This window comes from Chenopodium quinoa, unplaced genomic scaffold, assembly GCF_001683475.1.
Source record: "Chenopodium quinoa cultivar QQ74 unplaced genomic scaffold, ASM168347v1, whole genome shotgun sequence".
In the NCBI taxonomy this organism is placed as follows: Eukaryota; Viridiplantae; Streptophyta; class Magnoliopsida; order Caryophyllales; family Amaranthaceae; genus Chenopodium; species Chenopodium quinoa.
This window is the reverse complement of record NW_018745448.1, coordinates 8748896-8763832: the sequence shown is the minus strand read 5'-3', so window position 1 is coordinate 8763832 and position 14937 is coordinate 8748896. Positions and strand designations below refer to the sequence as shown.

Genomic DNA, 14937 nt, shown 5'->3' with positions numbered 1-14937 from the left:
TACCTACAAGGTCGGTTTGCCACCTACGCTGAGAGGTGGCACCAGCCTGGTTATTTTCCTATATATACCCAAGCACATTTTCATAATAAAGGTACAATCTCTCTTTCTTTCTCTCTCTAACTCTCTCTCTCTTTTTATTCCTTCTTCTTCCCAGATTGCTAACTTTAGCATCGGAGTGGTTATTCCCGGATAACCCCCGGGCTACCTAATCTGTATTGAATGTGCAGGCATTGATTTGGATGGTAAACCTTTACCGACCCCAAGACATCACGATATCGAAACTCACCCGGAACATAAACCAATAGTGTCACATGTTACACTTACCATTTAAATTTTTTTTTTTTGTTTTATAAAATATTCATATTAAAATCATCAACAAAGTTTATTCATTACAATTAATCCACAATATGTCTTTCAAATTTCCACTAACTTAAATATAGATATATAATGTTAAATAGTTAAAAATTTTAGATATTTCATATTAAATACTTGCTCCACTTTTCATTTTCGGCCATTTTAAATACTTGGTCCATTTCCTTATTTAGAAAACTTATACAATATTTAATTATTTAATTAATTTCTCTCACCTAGTAGATAGACCCGCCATGAATCATATTTAGGGCCTATTCAGATTGACTGAAATGAACTGAATTGAAATTATTTGTGTTGAACTGAACTGAATATTTTATGAGAGAATGAAATTAAGAACTGAAGTAAACTGAACTTATTAGAACTGAACTGAACTGAAAATAATCTGAAGAAAACATGCCCTTAAATTTCATATTAGCCCTGTTTGGTAGTAAGCTTATTGGGGGTATATTAGCTTATTTGACTAACTTTAGCTGATTGACTAGTCAAACAAGCTAATACAAGTGTTTGGTAGTAAGCTTATTGAAAGAGCTTATTCCACTAAATAAGCTCTTTTTGAAAAAGCTCATTTTAGGAGCTTTTTCAATTAGCTTATTCATTAATTATTGTGAAATGACACTTATAACCTCATTTAATTTAAAATCCTATCTAAACTACCTACCCCACAATTAGCTTATTGCTTGGTCATTTCACATACTCAATCACCTTTAAGCTATCAGCTATTTACCAAACACTTTTATATAATCAGTTAATACAATAAGTTAGTCAAATTAGTTAATAAAATCAGCTAGTCAAAATCAGCTAACTCAATCAGATTCAGCTTTCAGCTTTCAGCTTTCTCCCAAACAGGGCCATTCTCTCTCCTCCTATTCTCTCCACTACTTTTGTTTTTTACAATTTTTTATTCTTCCACCTAACCCACTACCTCCATATTTTATTACTTTATCCAATTTCTCCTAAAACTCCGCGCATGGAGAAATAGAGCAAGTATTTTAAAATTGAAGATAGTAAAAACTTGCATAATTTAAGTAATAAAATAAGGTGTTTTATATTTATAAAATCACACCTCGAAAATTCTATAAAAAATTAATTTGTTCGTCCAACGGCCAAAAGGCTAGTTGATAATAGAATAATGGATAACAAATGTTATAATCCCTTCGTCCCTTATTGATAGTCCCTTATGGGAAATATTCACGGGAATTGATAACCATAAATAAGTAGTAAAAGTACCTTGTAAAGATAAATTTACATTGGGTATACAAAAAAGTAGAAAGAGAAAGTAATAAAAGTATATGGAAAAACAAAAATTTACATTGAAAAGTTAAACTTGCACAAATATTGTTGCAAATTAGAGGAAATTTTAGTAAAAAAAAAAGTAATATAAATGGTTATTGGAAAATATAAATAGGGTGAACAATTTGGGACTAAAATTTAGCCATAAGAGACTATCAATAAGAGACGCAGGGAGTAGTATTAATAATTGTTGGAAATAATACTGATTAATGAAAATTAAAAGTTTACTTGTTTTCTACTTCCTCCGTTTTTTAGTTGACTCCGTTTGGCTTTTATACTATTCACATAACACGCTTTGACTCGCTTTTGTAGTTTATAGATACGATAAAACATATTCATGTGGGGTCTTGTTTAAATCGTTTCAATGTATATTTTATTAATATCCACTTTTTATAATTTTATAATGTTGATAATTAGAGATATTAATCGTTAATAACATGATAATAAAAATGCGTCAACAAAAAAAACAGAGGAAATATTTTGGAGGAAAGTGTATTGTTCTGTATTTGTAGGATTAAAACTTTTTGCTTTGTTTAATTATGACTTATGAGGATTTAATAAAGATGTTTGAACAACTTTTCTTTGCTTAAAAATTTGTAAATGTATGTAATGGTTTTTTTTTTTTTAGTAAAAATAATTTCAATTCAGTAAATTCAATGACTTTAAAGAAGAAACTAGTTTTGTACCCCGTGCAATACCCGGGTTGTTTATTGAATTTTAAGATAAATTTATAATCTATATGTCAAATTTTAAAATATATCATTGATACAAAATTAGTTAGGAATTGATGTGCTTCTGTGACGATTTGCTATCTAGTAGGCATGTAATAACTAATAATAATGTTGGTAGAAATGTTCGATTTAATACATTAAAAAAAAAATTTAGCAAAAAAATAAAAAAAATAAAAAAATAATCAATGCCCGTTGGGTTGACCCAAACCCAAAACTTTGTGCTTTTACACTTTGAACTATTTCCTTCGCTCTACAAAAATATTATGATATAATAAATAAATTTATATGATAATTTTTTTAAATTATAATCTAATAATTTTTTTGAATAAAATTATAATTCAATTTGTACATATTAAGTATTGATATTTTATCGAAAATAAAACTCTAACCTAACAATTTTATCCTAAAATTCTATCCAAATAGAATTCTAAACTAATTTTTTTATGTTATAAAGCCAATTTAAATCTATCCAACTTGACACTTGGCGTTTGGCGAAAAGTTGGAATACCAAGTGTTGCTGCCTCGTGACTTGGCTAAAAATGATATGATATATTAAAAATTAGTTAAATAATTTCATTTCAGCAGAAACATAGGAAATGAATGACTACTAAAAGAATCAGTAAAAATAATTTCTAGGATTTTTTTTTACAATTATCACCTAAAATTGTTGCTATTTTAGCAATTATCACTTAAGGTTTTTTTTTTTTTTTAATATCAAAACTTCCTACCTATTGGCTCTCAACTCAAATGTGATGTTACGTGGGGCCCAATAACTACCCTCCCATCCTTTTCCCCTCACTTTCTTCCTTTCTCACTCGTTTCTCATTCCCCTATATTGTACTCCTCTCAAAATAGAGGAAAAACTACAAATTTAATTATATATTCATGTTAATTATTTCACAAATTGAAGGCTTTGTTTGGCTCAATATTAGTAAAGGAAAGAAAGGGAAAGGAATGGAAGGGAAAAGAAAGGAAGAGAAGGGAAAGGAAAGAAACTATCTTATCTAATGTTTGGTTTGATATTAATAAAGGAAAGGAAAAGAGAGTAGTCTATTGTCTGGTATGACGTTAATAAAGGAAAGAAAGGGAAGGAAAAACTAATTTTAACCTTGATATATTTAATTTCTTTCTTTACTGTCAACTTCCTCCAATTTTGGGAGGAAATGAAAGGGGAGATTTTGTGAAGGGAGCTTTCCTTCCATTTTCGTTCATTTCCTATCAAATTCCATTTAATTTTTAGAACCAAACATAGGAAGCCTTGTTTTTCTTTTCCTCCCATTTCCTCCCAACCAAAAAGGGCGGAAGTGTTTCCCCAATTTTGAGAGAAATACAATACACGGGAATGAGAAATCGAGTGAGAAAGAAAGAAAAGGGAGAAAAAAAAGTAGTTAGTGAGCCCTACGTAATGTCACTTTTGAGTTGAGAAAGGAAAAATAGAGGAAAAGGTGGTGGAAAGTTTTGATATTTTGAAAAATAGTTAGTAGTAAAATTAAAAATAAATAAGTAAATAAATTTGTACACACACAAGAAGAAAATAAGCATCTAAAAGTCCCTCGAGTAGGGTTCTAGTTTTCTCTCTCGACTAGGGCTCTGTTTTAAGCTTTTCCAAAATTCCTGTGCCAAATCTTTCTGCAAACTCACGTAAAATCCAATCAAATCCTCTATTTCTTTGCTTCCCCTATGTGATGAAGGATCAATTAATTGTTGCGTGGGACAATTTGAAACTGACTGAAGATGAAAACTTAGTGTTGGGAGAATCGAGTTGTATGACTGATGACGATGGGTCACAACTGAAAATTGCTCTGTCTCTGGTGGGTAAACTTCTCACAAAGAAGGCTTTTAATGTCGAGGCAATGAAGAGGGTCCTGAAAAACCTTTGGCGAATTGACGACAATGTAGCAATCAGGTATGTCGGTACCAATTTGTTTGTTTTTCAATTCTTTAATGCTGATGATAGGAAGAAAGTACTAGATGGTATGCCTTGGTCTTTCGATAATCAAACACTATTATTGAAGGAGATTAATGCTAATGAACAACCTTCGAAATTTCCTTTGATTCTTGCCTGTTTTGGATTCGTATTCTTGATGTCCCTTTTGGCAAACACTCTGTTTGGTTTGCTAAAGCTGTAGGAGATAGCATTGGTGAATTTTTGGAAGTAGATGAATCTGAACCTCTTGGTTAGGATGAATATATAAGGGTTAAGGTGTTAGTGAATATCAATAAACCTCTCCGTAGAGGTATGAAGATCGTTGTTGATTCGGGGCATACTAAATGGATAGGCTTTAAGTATGAACGCCTTGGGGATTTTTGTTATTTTTGTGGTCGAATCGGTCACAATGATAAGGATTGTGAGGAGAAGGACATGTGTAGTGATGAATCGCCAATTGTTTTCTAATATGGTTCGTTTTTAACAGCTTCCCCCCACCGTCCGAAGGTTACTATTGTTGAAAGGGAGAAGGAGAAGAAATGGATTAAGAGCTTGTCCAAGAAAGTGAGAGTGCCAATATCAGATTACAATGACCCCTCTGCTATTCGACTTGGCCCCCCTGGTGCTGCAAGAAAGTTGTTGTTTTCTTCACCCAATTTATGCTTAGCAACTACTCCAAAACCTCGTGCTATTTCTCTAATTGCCGTGGTTGATGACGTTAATGGGAAGGTGGTGTTACGGCCTTCTATGGTACAAAAGGAGAGAGTTTTGACTGCTGATGCCGAGCCTCGAACTGCTGATGAGGGGTAGATTCTGGAAGGGGGAGATGCTGCTATGTGCGTGGAAGATTGTTCCCTGGATGGGCAGCCTGCTGAGTGTGTGGAGAAGGGGACAGTAGCTTCGAAAGGCAGTAAGGAAAGGCACTTAAACGACAGGGTTGCAATGGATGTGGGTGAGAGTGGAGATGGATGCTATGTGTCAAGAAAAAGAGGCGTTGATGCTATGCTAGAGGTTAATGATGAGGCTTCTGCCAATGCCTCCGAGAAAAAATTGAAACATGATGTAGGTGTTGCTTCCTCTTTTATTTCTGTATCTAAAGTAAAGGGTAATAGGAATTTCCATGCCCTCGAAAAGAAATGAAAATATTTAGCTGGAACTGCCACGGGCTTGGCAACCCGCGTGCAATTAGGGGCCTCCAAGACATGTGTTGGAGGGAAAAGCCAAATATTGTCTTTGTAATGGAGACTATGATTGATGAAAAAATTTTAAATAAAATAAAAAATCGTTGTGGTTATATGAATGGTGTTTGTTTTAGTAGTATTGGTAGATCTAAAGGGTTGGGATTATGGTGGTGGGACATTAATGTGAAAATTATCTCTTATTCTGCTCATCATATTTGTGCTCATGTGTTGGATGATAATAATGTGCCTATATAGAAAGCCGTTGGAATTTATGGATGGCCGGAACAAGCTAATAAGTGTCATACTTGGTCGGTTATGACCCAAATCAAAAGGGTCGATGATCTTCCTTGTGTGATGTTTCGTGATTTTAATGAGATTTTGAGCTTGTCTTAAAAGGAAGGTGGGGTGCCGAGAAGTGAAAGACTGATGGATGCCTTTCGGGGTGCGATTGATATTTGTGCTATGAGAGACCTTGGTTATAGAGGTAGTATTTTCACTTGGGAAAGGGGTAATTCCATGGCAACTTTTGTCAGAGAGAGGTTGGATCAGTTTCTAGCTGATGAAGGGTGGTGTTTTTTATTCCCGAATCGTGAGGTGAGACATTTACCAATCTTAAAGCCTGATCATGCTCCCATAATTTTGTCATCCGAGGCTAGTAGACATGATGAGTGGGGTGGTTCGACTTTCAAGTTTGAGCATTTTTGGTTATCTTACGAAGGCTGTAGCGGGGTGGTAAGTGACGCATGGGTAGAAGCGGCTGGTCTTGGCATTTGACAAAAAATATCCTTTTGTGGAGAAAGGCTTGCTAGTTGGGGAGTCTTAACTTTTGGGATATTAAAAAAAAGATCAAAAAGGCAGAGAAGGCTATGAAAGAGCTAAAGGATGGTGCTATGGATGGGGAAAAATTGGAGCAATGTCGTACTATCTCTATTGTGCTGGATTCTTTGTATTTATTGGAGGAGTCATATTGGTTTGCTCGGGCTCGGGCAAATGAATTATGCGATGGAGATAAAAATACAAAATATTTCCATCATAAGGCGAGTCAACGGAAGGAAAAAAAATCGGATTGTTGGATTATTTGATGACAATGGAGTGTGGAAAAATAAAAAAGTTGACATCGAAAAGCTGATAGCCGCTTATTTTGCTAAGCTCTTTGCGACAAGCTCTCCTACTGGTTTTCAGGATGCGATGGAAGGACTGGATACTGTGGTGACGGAGGAGATGAATTCATTCCTGGATAGGGAACCCACGGGGGAAGAAGTGAAGCAGACTTTATTTTAGATGCACCCTAATAAGGCCCCGGGCCCCGACGGTATGCACGCTCTATTTTTTCAGAAATTTTGGCATGTTGTTAGGATAGATATAATTGCTTATGTTCAAAAATGGTGAATGGGAATGTGGACTTAGCTGAAATAAATAACATTTGCATTGTACTTATTCCGAAATGTGATAAGCCAACATTGATTTTGGAGTTCAGACCTATAAGCTGCTGCAATGTTATTTATAAAATCATCTCTAAGGTGTTGGCAAATAAATTGAAAAAATTTCTTCGGGATGTGATATCCCCGAATCAGAGTGCTTTTGTCCCCCAGAGGCTTATTACTGATAATGCCATTGTTGCATTTGAAATTTTTCATGCTATGAAGAGAGGTAGTGAAGGGAAGGATGGCAATGTTGCGTTGAAACTTGATATGAGCAAAGCATACGATAGGGTGGAATGGGTGTTTTTGGAGCAGGTTATGATCAGTTTGAGTTTCTCGAATATGTGGATTCATCGTGTTATGCATTGTCTTAAGAGCGTTTCTTTTGCTATTAAGATAAATGGGCAGATTTCGGGTCTGTGATTCCGTCTAGAGGATTACGCCAGGGTGACCCTATTTCTCTGTACTTATTTCTTTTATGTGCGGATGCTCTTTCTACGCTAATTTCAAAGGCAGCCAATGGTAATTTAATTCATGGTGCAAGAATTTGCAGGAACGCTCCCAAGGTATCTCACTTATTTTTTGCAGATGACAGTATACTTTTTGCTAAAGAAAGTGTGCAAGAATGCTCGGTTATAGCTGATATAATCAGCAAATATGAGAGAGCTTCGGGTCAGAATGTCAATTTAAGCAAGATTGAAGTTGTTTTTAGCAAAAATGTGGAACTGGATCGAAGGCAAGAAATTATCCAGATTTTGGGTGTTAGGGAGGTTGAAAGACATGAGAAGTATCTTGGTTTGCCCACTATTATCGGTAGATCGAAAAAAGCAATTTTTGCAGGGTTGAAGGAGAGGTTGTGGAAGAAACTGCAGGGTTGGAAGGAAAAGCTATTGTCTAGACCGGGAAAAGAAGTGCTTATAAAAGCGGTGGCTCAGGCGATTCCTACGTATATGATGAGTATATTTAAAATTCTCGATGGCTTTATTGATAATTTTCACTCCATGCTTGCTAGATTTTGGTGGGGTTCTACGGAGACAACACAAAAGATGCATTGGCAACGATGGGAGAGCTTATGTCAACCTAAGGCCCTGGGAGGTTTGGGGTTTAGGGACTTAAGATGCTTTAATCAAGCTCTGTTGGCCAAGCAATTATGGAGACTTCACCATAATCCGGGTACCCTTATTCATACAATTTTGAAGGCGAAGTATTTCAAGAATTGTGACGTGCTCAAGTCCTCTTGTGGCTACGATCCAAGCTATGCTTGGAGGAGTATGTGGGGCGCGAGAGGTGTTTTACTTGAAGGTCTTAAGTGGAGAGTAGGGAATGGAAGTGTTATAAATGTGCGGGATGAAGCATGGTTACCGGGGAACTCATCGACAATTGTCCCGACTCCAATTGCAAATAGTGATATGGGGCTAAGAGTGAGTGATTTAATTGATCACAATTGTGGCGAATGGAATATGAGCATTATTTCAAGTAATTTCAACAGTGAGGATGTAGCGAAAATTCTCAAGATCCCTTTGTCTCCAAGTTGCCCCGTGGATAAAATGTTTTGGTGGGCGTCCAAGGATGGTGCATACTCGGTTAGATCAGGGTATTGGCTTTGCAAGAAGGTTCCGGCTGTTATGCAGGGGACGGGTATGAATGAGGTTTGGAAACTGATATGGTCTCTGAAATGTCCCTCAAAATTGCATCATTTCTTGTGGAGAGCTTGTAAGGGTTTTCTCGCTGTTAAAGAGAGGTTGTTCTATCGTCACATTGTATCTGAAAAGTCTTGTAGTATTTGCAATGAGCCTGAGGAGACTATCATTCACGCCACCTTTGGTTGTAAGGCAGCGAAAGAAATATGGGCTGCTAGCCCTCTCGCATCCAAGGTAAGTGCCACCCCTGATAATAGCTTCGTTGAGAGATTTTTATGGTGTTCGAAGAATGTATCGAAAGATGAGCTGCTATCTATTGCTACACTAGCTTAGGGTTTCTCTCCTATCTTCCTATTGTATGATGATATTTCTAGTTTGTCGTCTTGTTTTAGTTTTTTTTTGTTTCTCTCATATTAAGCGTGCGGGTAATACCTTAGCCCATAGTGCTGCACGATGGGATACTAGGGGATGTAATGAACGTGTTTCTCTTTGTCCTTTCGCCTAAAGTTTGACAACTTTGGCAGAAATTGACCTCCTCTAATGATAATTCGCAGCTTTGTTTCAAAAAAAAAAAAGTAAATAAATTTGTAGATGGAAATTGCTAAAATAACAACAATTGTAAGTGGTAATTATCAAATTTTCCTTATTTCAATTCAGTAAGTGAATGAATCAAATAATTTGATTAATTTCGATTTGAATGAATCCTAATACAGAGCAACTCCTGGAATTTAAACAAGCCGTTCTTCAGTTTAACTTTTCGGGATCCTACCTCGCTTTTTCTCAAAAAAAAAAAAAAAAAATGAAAAAAAAAAAAAAAGAAATCACTATTCGGAAAATCCTTTGGTGGGTAATCACATTTTGCGGAAGAATTGAGAGCAAAGAATTCGGCGCATAGTCAAAGATTTCCTGAAAATTGAACTCAATTACTCACTGCGCTAGATTGATGGTAAATTATCAATCGTTTTCTTCTTTTATTGCTCAACCATTTCGAATTCAAATTGATTATATTCTGATTTTGTTGAACCCACTGAACTCCATTGGATACGCAATTGATTATGTGGTTAGTTTTTTTATGTGTAATGGTGTTTGCTAATTTTAGAGGGAGATCTCCAATTTAGAAAACCAATTATATAATCATAAGTTTTTGTTGTTGTTGTTAGGCATCGAATATCAATATCATAATCTATGGTTTATTGTTAAATTTAATGTCAGTATAATCAATTTAGGGTTCTTGTAAAGTGTGCGATTTATGGAGCCTAATTTGATAGTTAGTCAAAATAGGCTGTTAATGTGCTGCAGTGTTTCGTTCGTATTCCTATAATGTTTAGGACAGGATTATGAAAATAGACCTTATCCTATAATATTTGGCCTGTTATAATGTTTGGCAATGATGGATATTTTGAGATTCTATGAAATTATAACAATAGCTTTTGAAAATTAAGTTAGAAAAAGAGGAATATCCCGGTCGCCTGAGCTTATTAGCTATGCACTTGAGTTGGACTTGAGCTTGGCTAGTTGCACAAAATTAATGTTTGGGAAATAATTTTGGCACACCCATTGTGAGAGCACAATTTTCTATGCTCTTCTCACATAGTTGTGTGCCAAAATCAATTTTTGGTGTGCCGCAAATTTGTTTCTTTAAGGTTCATTTGCTTCACATTTACTTTACAGTGAGACGGAGGCAAAAAGAAGGTAAAATCATTAGTGGGATCGTTGTTTTGCCTTGATTGATTTTTCCAAGAGCATTACACAGTAGTCCTTAAAACCTCAGATTAACGAAAGGCTTATTTGTTTCATTTCTTTATTTTGAGACGTTAAGTTAGCCATTTTATTGGTGTTGGGTCATAACTTCAGATATATGGAAAAACTCATTGTGCTAGTACTAAAATAAGCCATTTTCCATTTGCAGTGATAATTCAAGAAGAAGCCTTAAGTGCATTTCACGAGGTTTTGTCACCTTTAAGGCTTTAATGTATGATGTCTACTCAGGTTAACAATGTGTTTTGCTGCTTTTTCTCAATGGCATATGTAATTAATAGACACATTGTAAAGGGGCTTCACCCTTTACCCCCTGTTCTGTAGCACCTGTCCATTGTCCTCTAAAGTTTCAAGTTCCCTTGAAGATCTTAACCAATTCAGTGTTATACAGAGTATGTCAGGCTTGTTTGTCTGGCGGGGAAACTAGAGCTGGGAACGGAAATCAGGTAAAAATATAAGTTGCTCTATTGTAAATGTGTGCTTGTTAATAGATTTGATTTTATATGGCTTGTTTGGTTTAAGTAATTCATGTAGTGAAATTGATGATAACAAGTCTGCTTTATTTGTTGGGTTTTACTTTATTTTAAATCAAGAGCCACTTCTATTGAATAAGTTAAAAGAGTATTCAGTTTGTTATATTGAAACTTGAAAGGTTATGTTTCGTGATTTTTTACTCATGGAGAACTTTGTGACAGAATATAAATATAGGTTATCAAATGATTGAAGTTAAATTACAAAGCTGTTTATGGGGTGCTTCTTGTCAGCTGTTCCTCTGCAAGTTGCAAATTTTTAATTTTGTTCCTAGTTTTACTTTGAACTGAATAGACCAACTCATTAATGGAGGGAAGATAGGTTAATTTTGAGGGCTGAGAGATTGAAAATTGTTGATCCCTATAGAAATATTCCTTTTATGCTCTCATTTCAGATTTTGCTAGAACGAAGAATTTTTTCTTTTTAGAGTGGATTTGAGCTCTTACTATCTCCATCTCTCTGTCTTGCCTAAACTGATAGTTCTGGTATAATTTATAAGGTAGCTTGGTACTTTTTAATGGAATTTTAAAGTAATGACAGGGAGGGCTGTTTTGGATATATTCAATCTAATTTATCTTCACTCAAAGTCATGAAAACTGGTTTGGTCTTTTTACCTTAAAAAAATTCGTACAAAGTTAAGTTTAGGTAAGAGCCACCAAGTTCATTCTCAAAGTTTGGTATTATCCCGAGTCATTTGTTATGGGGTCAGATTTGGGGTCGTTATCTAGTTACACTTGGTATGTGAATTCCTGGAACACAAACCCAGAAGATTGTTTCGTCAAGGGAGAGTTCAAATTTGGAATTGGTGGTTGGGAACTTTAATTGATCCTATTTACCATTGCTGGAACTCTCAACTCATCTGTCAATTATTTCTCTAATTTGATCAAGCAAGGGTGTTGAGCATTCCCTTGAGTAATAGAATGCCTGAAGATTTATTATGCTGGAATCTTGAGAAAAATGCAGTGTATTCTGCATGTTCATCGAATAGGCCTACTTTTGATGATTCTTGGAAGGGAAATGAGGATGCTGCATAGAAATGGAAGAATTGTGGGAGATGGTCTGGCAAATTATGGTGCTTATTAGAGTTATCTTTCCTTGAGGCACTCAACTCGGAGGGCATTTAAATTTTTTGAACTATCATTTTTTTACTTAATTTGTGGGGACTGGGAAGTATCCTTCATGGACATGGAGAATTTTGTGACATTGATTGGGCAGTATAGGGAGCTCAAAACAAGTATGTAATTTAGAATGAAATTGTTGAGCCAGAAAAAGCTTTGAGATATACTTTGAAGTTGGATGGGCAGATGTGTGGGAGGCGTCAAAGAAGAAAACTAGCATCAGAGGCAAATTTCCAATTGCTGCTGGGTGGTTGAAGATGGATTTCAACACTGACAAACTGGGAAAAAGTGGGCTCAGGTGTGGAAACCAAGTGTGGAAACCAAGTGTGGCAGAACCCAAAAGCGGAATTTGGGGTTTGGGGATTGAAGGTGGTGGTGGAGTTGGGTTTGAGTTGGTCAGTGGTTGATAGTGATGGTCTTATGGCCAATCAATCTCTTCAAAGGTATGCAAAAAGCAGTACCTTCCTCTTGGTTGTAGATGATAATATTGGTTTAATTTCTTGATTTGATCGTCTAGTCTGGTCCTAAATGTAGAGGAATAAAGCTGCCTCTGAATTGGGCACATTTTCAACCTTGTGAAGCTGGCTAAAAGATAATGAGAGGCAAATTACCGAATTGAATTTTGGATATGGTTCTTGTTCCGATTCATAAATACTCCATATAATTCTTATTTGATGGGATTTCTCAAAAAAAAATTGTGTTCCGTGTAAATCCAAGTTATTTATGATCAGTTCAGATATAAGGGTTTCATGTACAAAGAATAAATTCCAATTGTCGAACTAACTATTTTGAGTGGATACTATAAAGAACACGATAGAGTATTTTGTATAATGGACCTTGTCGATTGTATTCAACTGATGATCAACTGAAATTTATACGTTCTCTGACTGTTGAGCAACTGTGAGCTCTGTCCAGGAATCTATTTGGGAATTTTTTGGAAAAGCCATTGAAAATTTAGGAAATAAATCTTCAGTGGAGGATTTATTGAAACAGCAGATTGAGAAACGGGAATATTATGATGAGGGTGGAAAGCCTCCAGCCTCCAGGAGGTAGAAGTGGTGGTAGCGGTGAAGGTAGGAATTGGTTTTGGTGATGTCAGTGGATCTAAGGAAGAAGTTTCTCTAGAATATTAGATGAGACTGTACAAGTTATCTTAGCAACATTTGTTTTAATCTTTGGTAAAAGAATCTTCTGAATTCTGTTACATGATTTGCTAGATTGAGTAGATTACCAGTATCAAACATGTACGTAGTATTTTTATATTTTCTATTGACATTTGTTGTAATTTATTTTCTGATTTTCTCACAATTAATGATAGACATTGGATTTATTTTTTCATTATGATAGAGCACTGGAAAAACGTTTTACTAAAGAACGTTTTAAGGCACAATTAATGATAGAGCACTGGAAAAACGTGTATTATGATAGAGAGGGAAGTAGTACTCTGTATATTGCCTTAAAAAAAAAAGGTATTGTATATGTGGGTATTTGTTGGAATTATGTAAGTGAATAGATTATTAGTAATATTTAATTGTTATAATTTTTATTTATTAATAACTAATGACATTATTAGTCAAATTTTTGCACTGGAAAAACGTTTTACTTAAGAAAATACAGAGGAGTACTCCGTATGTGTGCATAATGGATAAGCAAAACAAAACACTATAAGCATAAAAGATTGTGGATATATCTGTTTGCAAGTTGCAAGACTTGCAACTATGCAAAATATTCTCTTCTGCAAGAATCGAAATGACTTCTAGACGAGGATATATTTTTAAAAAGGCTACCTACAATTAGATTTGGTACTAACATATTTGTCATATGCTGCAAACCCATAGTTAGCCAGGCCACCATATTATTTTGTTCAATGGTTCAACTACTATGCAACTTAATTTTGCAATTTTGGGAATTCCTCTTGTTGAAAGTTCTCTAACAAGTAGCAACCAATTAAAGCAATTACTCCCGTCAAAAAAAAATTAAAATAATTATTGCCCGATTGAAACCATATGGTAGCGGATAGGTGGCTTATTATTTTGTACTTGAAATAAATGCTATGAAGTACGGAGATTTCACACTCGATCACTTGCTTTACATTCTCGTCTCACATTCTCCATGGAAATATGAATTGATAGATTGTAGTCTTACATTCACGCGTATGTTGGATGAACTCCTAATTTGATTTTTGACTCGGGACTAATTTCTTGTATAAGTAGTGTAGAATAATTCGCATTTGCTTACAAAAGTATTTATATTACTGTACAATGCTTGTTAAATTAATCGATGATAAAAGCTTAGGTTTTATAAAATTTAAATAATTGATAATCTAAGAGCTACTGAGTTAAATGTAATCCTAGTCCTTTAAGCAACGTTAATTTAGATAGAAGGATATCAAATGGAGACGAAGAGGTACAACATATAAATCATTTTGAAAATCAACAACTATATACAATTATTTCTAGTTTTTTTTTAGTTTTTAAATTTAAAACAAACAAAGATTAAACATGGATTGTCTTTTTTGAATTTATAATAAATATATAATGGTGTTTTAAAAAAAAAACAAAAGACATAAAGTGCAAAATAGCAACGCAATAAAAACAAACAAGTCCTTAAATTAATTAATTTTTAAACTTTATATGTGAAGGTGATAAAGAATAGACATAGTGAAAGTGAAATAAGGATATAGAGGAGCATTTGATTCTTCCTTTGGCCGAAACTTTTAAAAACTACTACTGTGAATCTAAAGAGAAAGCACTTATAAAAACAGCACAAGTACCATTTGCTTTAACCAATTGATGTTCATGTTTGTTGTGCATGATATTCCCCCTTCATTTACCCTTTTTATGGAACCTGCTTCTTTTTTCTGAAAAAGAAAAAAATTAGTCTATTCTTTTCAACCTATATCAAAATTTAATTTTACAGTATGAAATCTAATTGATGTATTCTTAATGATCAAGCTTTGATTAATTAG

The 14937-nt window shown here is 34.7% G+C and overlaps 1 long non-coding RNA gene across 1 annotated transcript; it reads left to right on the top strand.

Annotated features, from left to right (window-relative positions):
• Positions 1–9159: 9159 nt before the first annotated feature.
• LOC110713698 lies at positions 9160–13307 on the top strand. The gene is made up of 2 exons (XR_002510038.1): positions 9160–9508; positions 10472–13307. It is a non-coding gene; the product is annotated as an uncharacterized LOC110713698 (long non-coding RNA).
• Positions 13308–14937: the final 1630 nt, after the last annotated feature.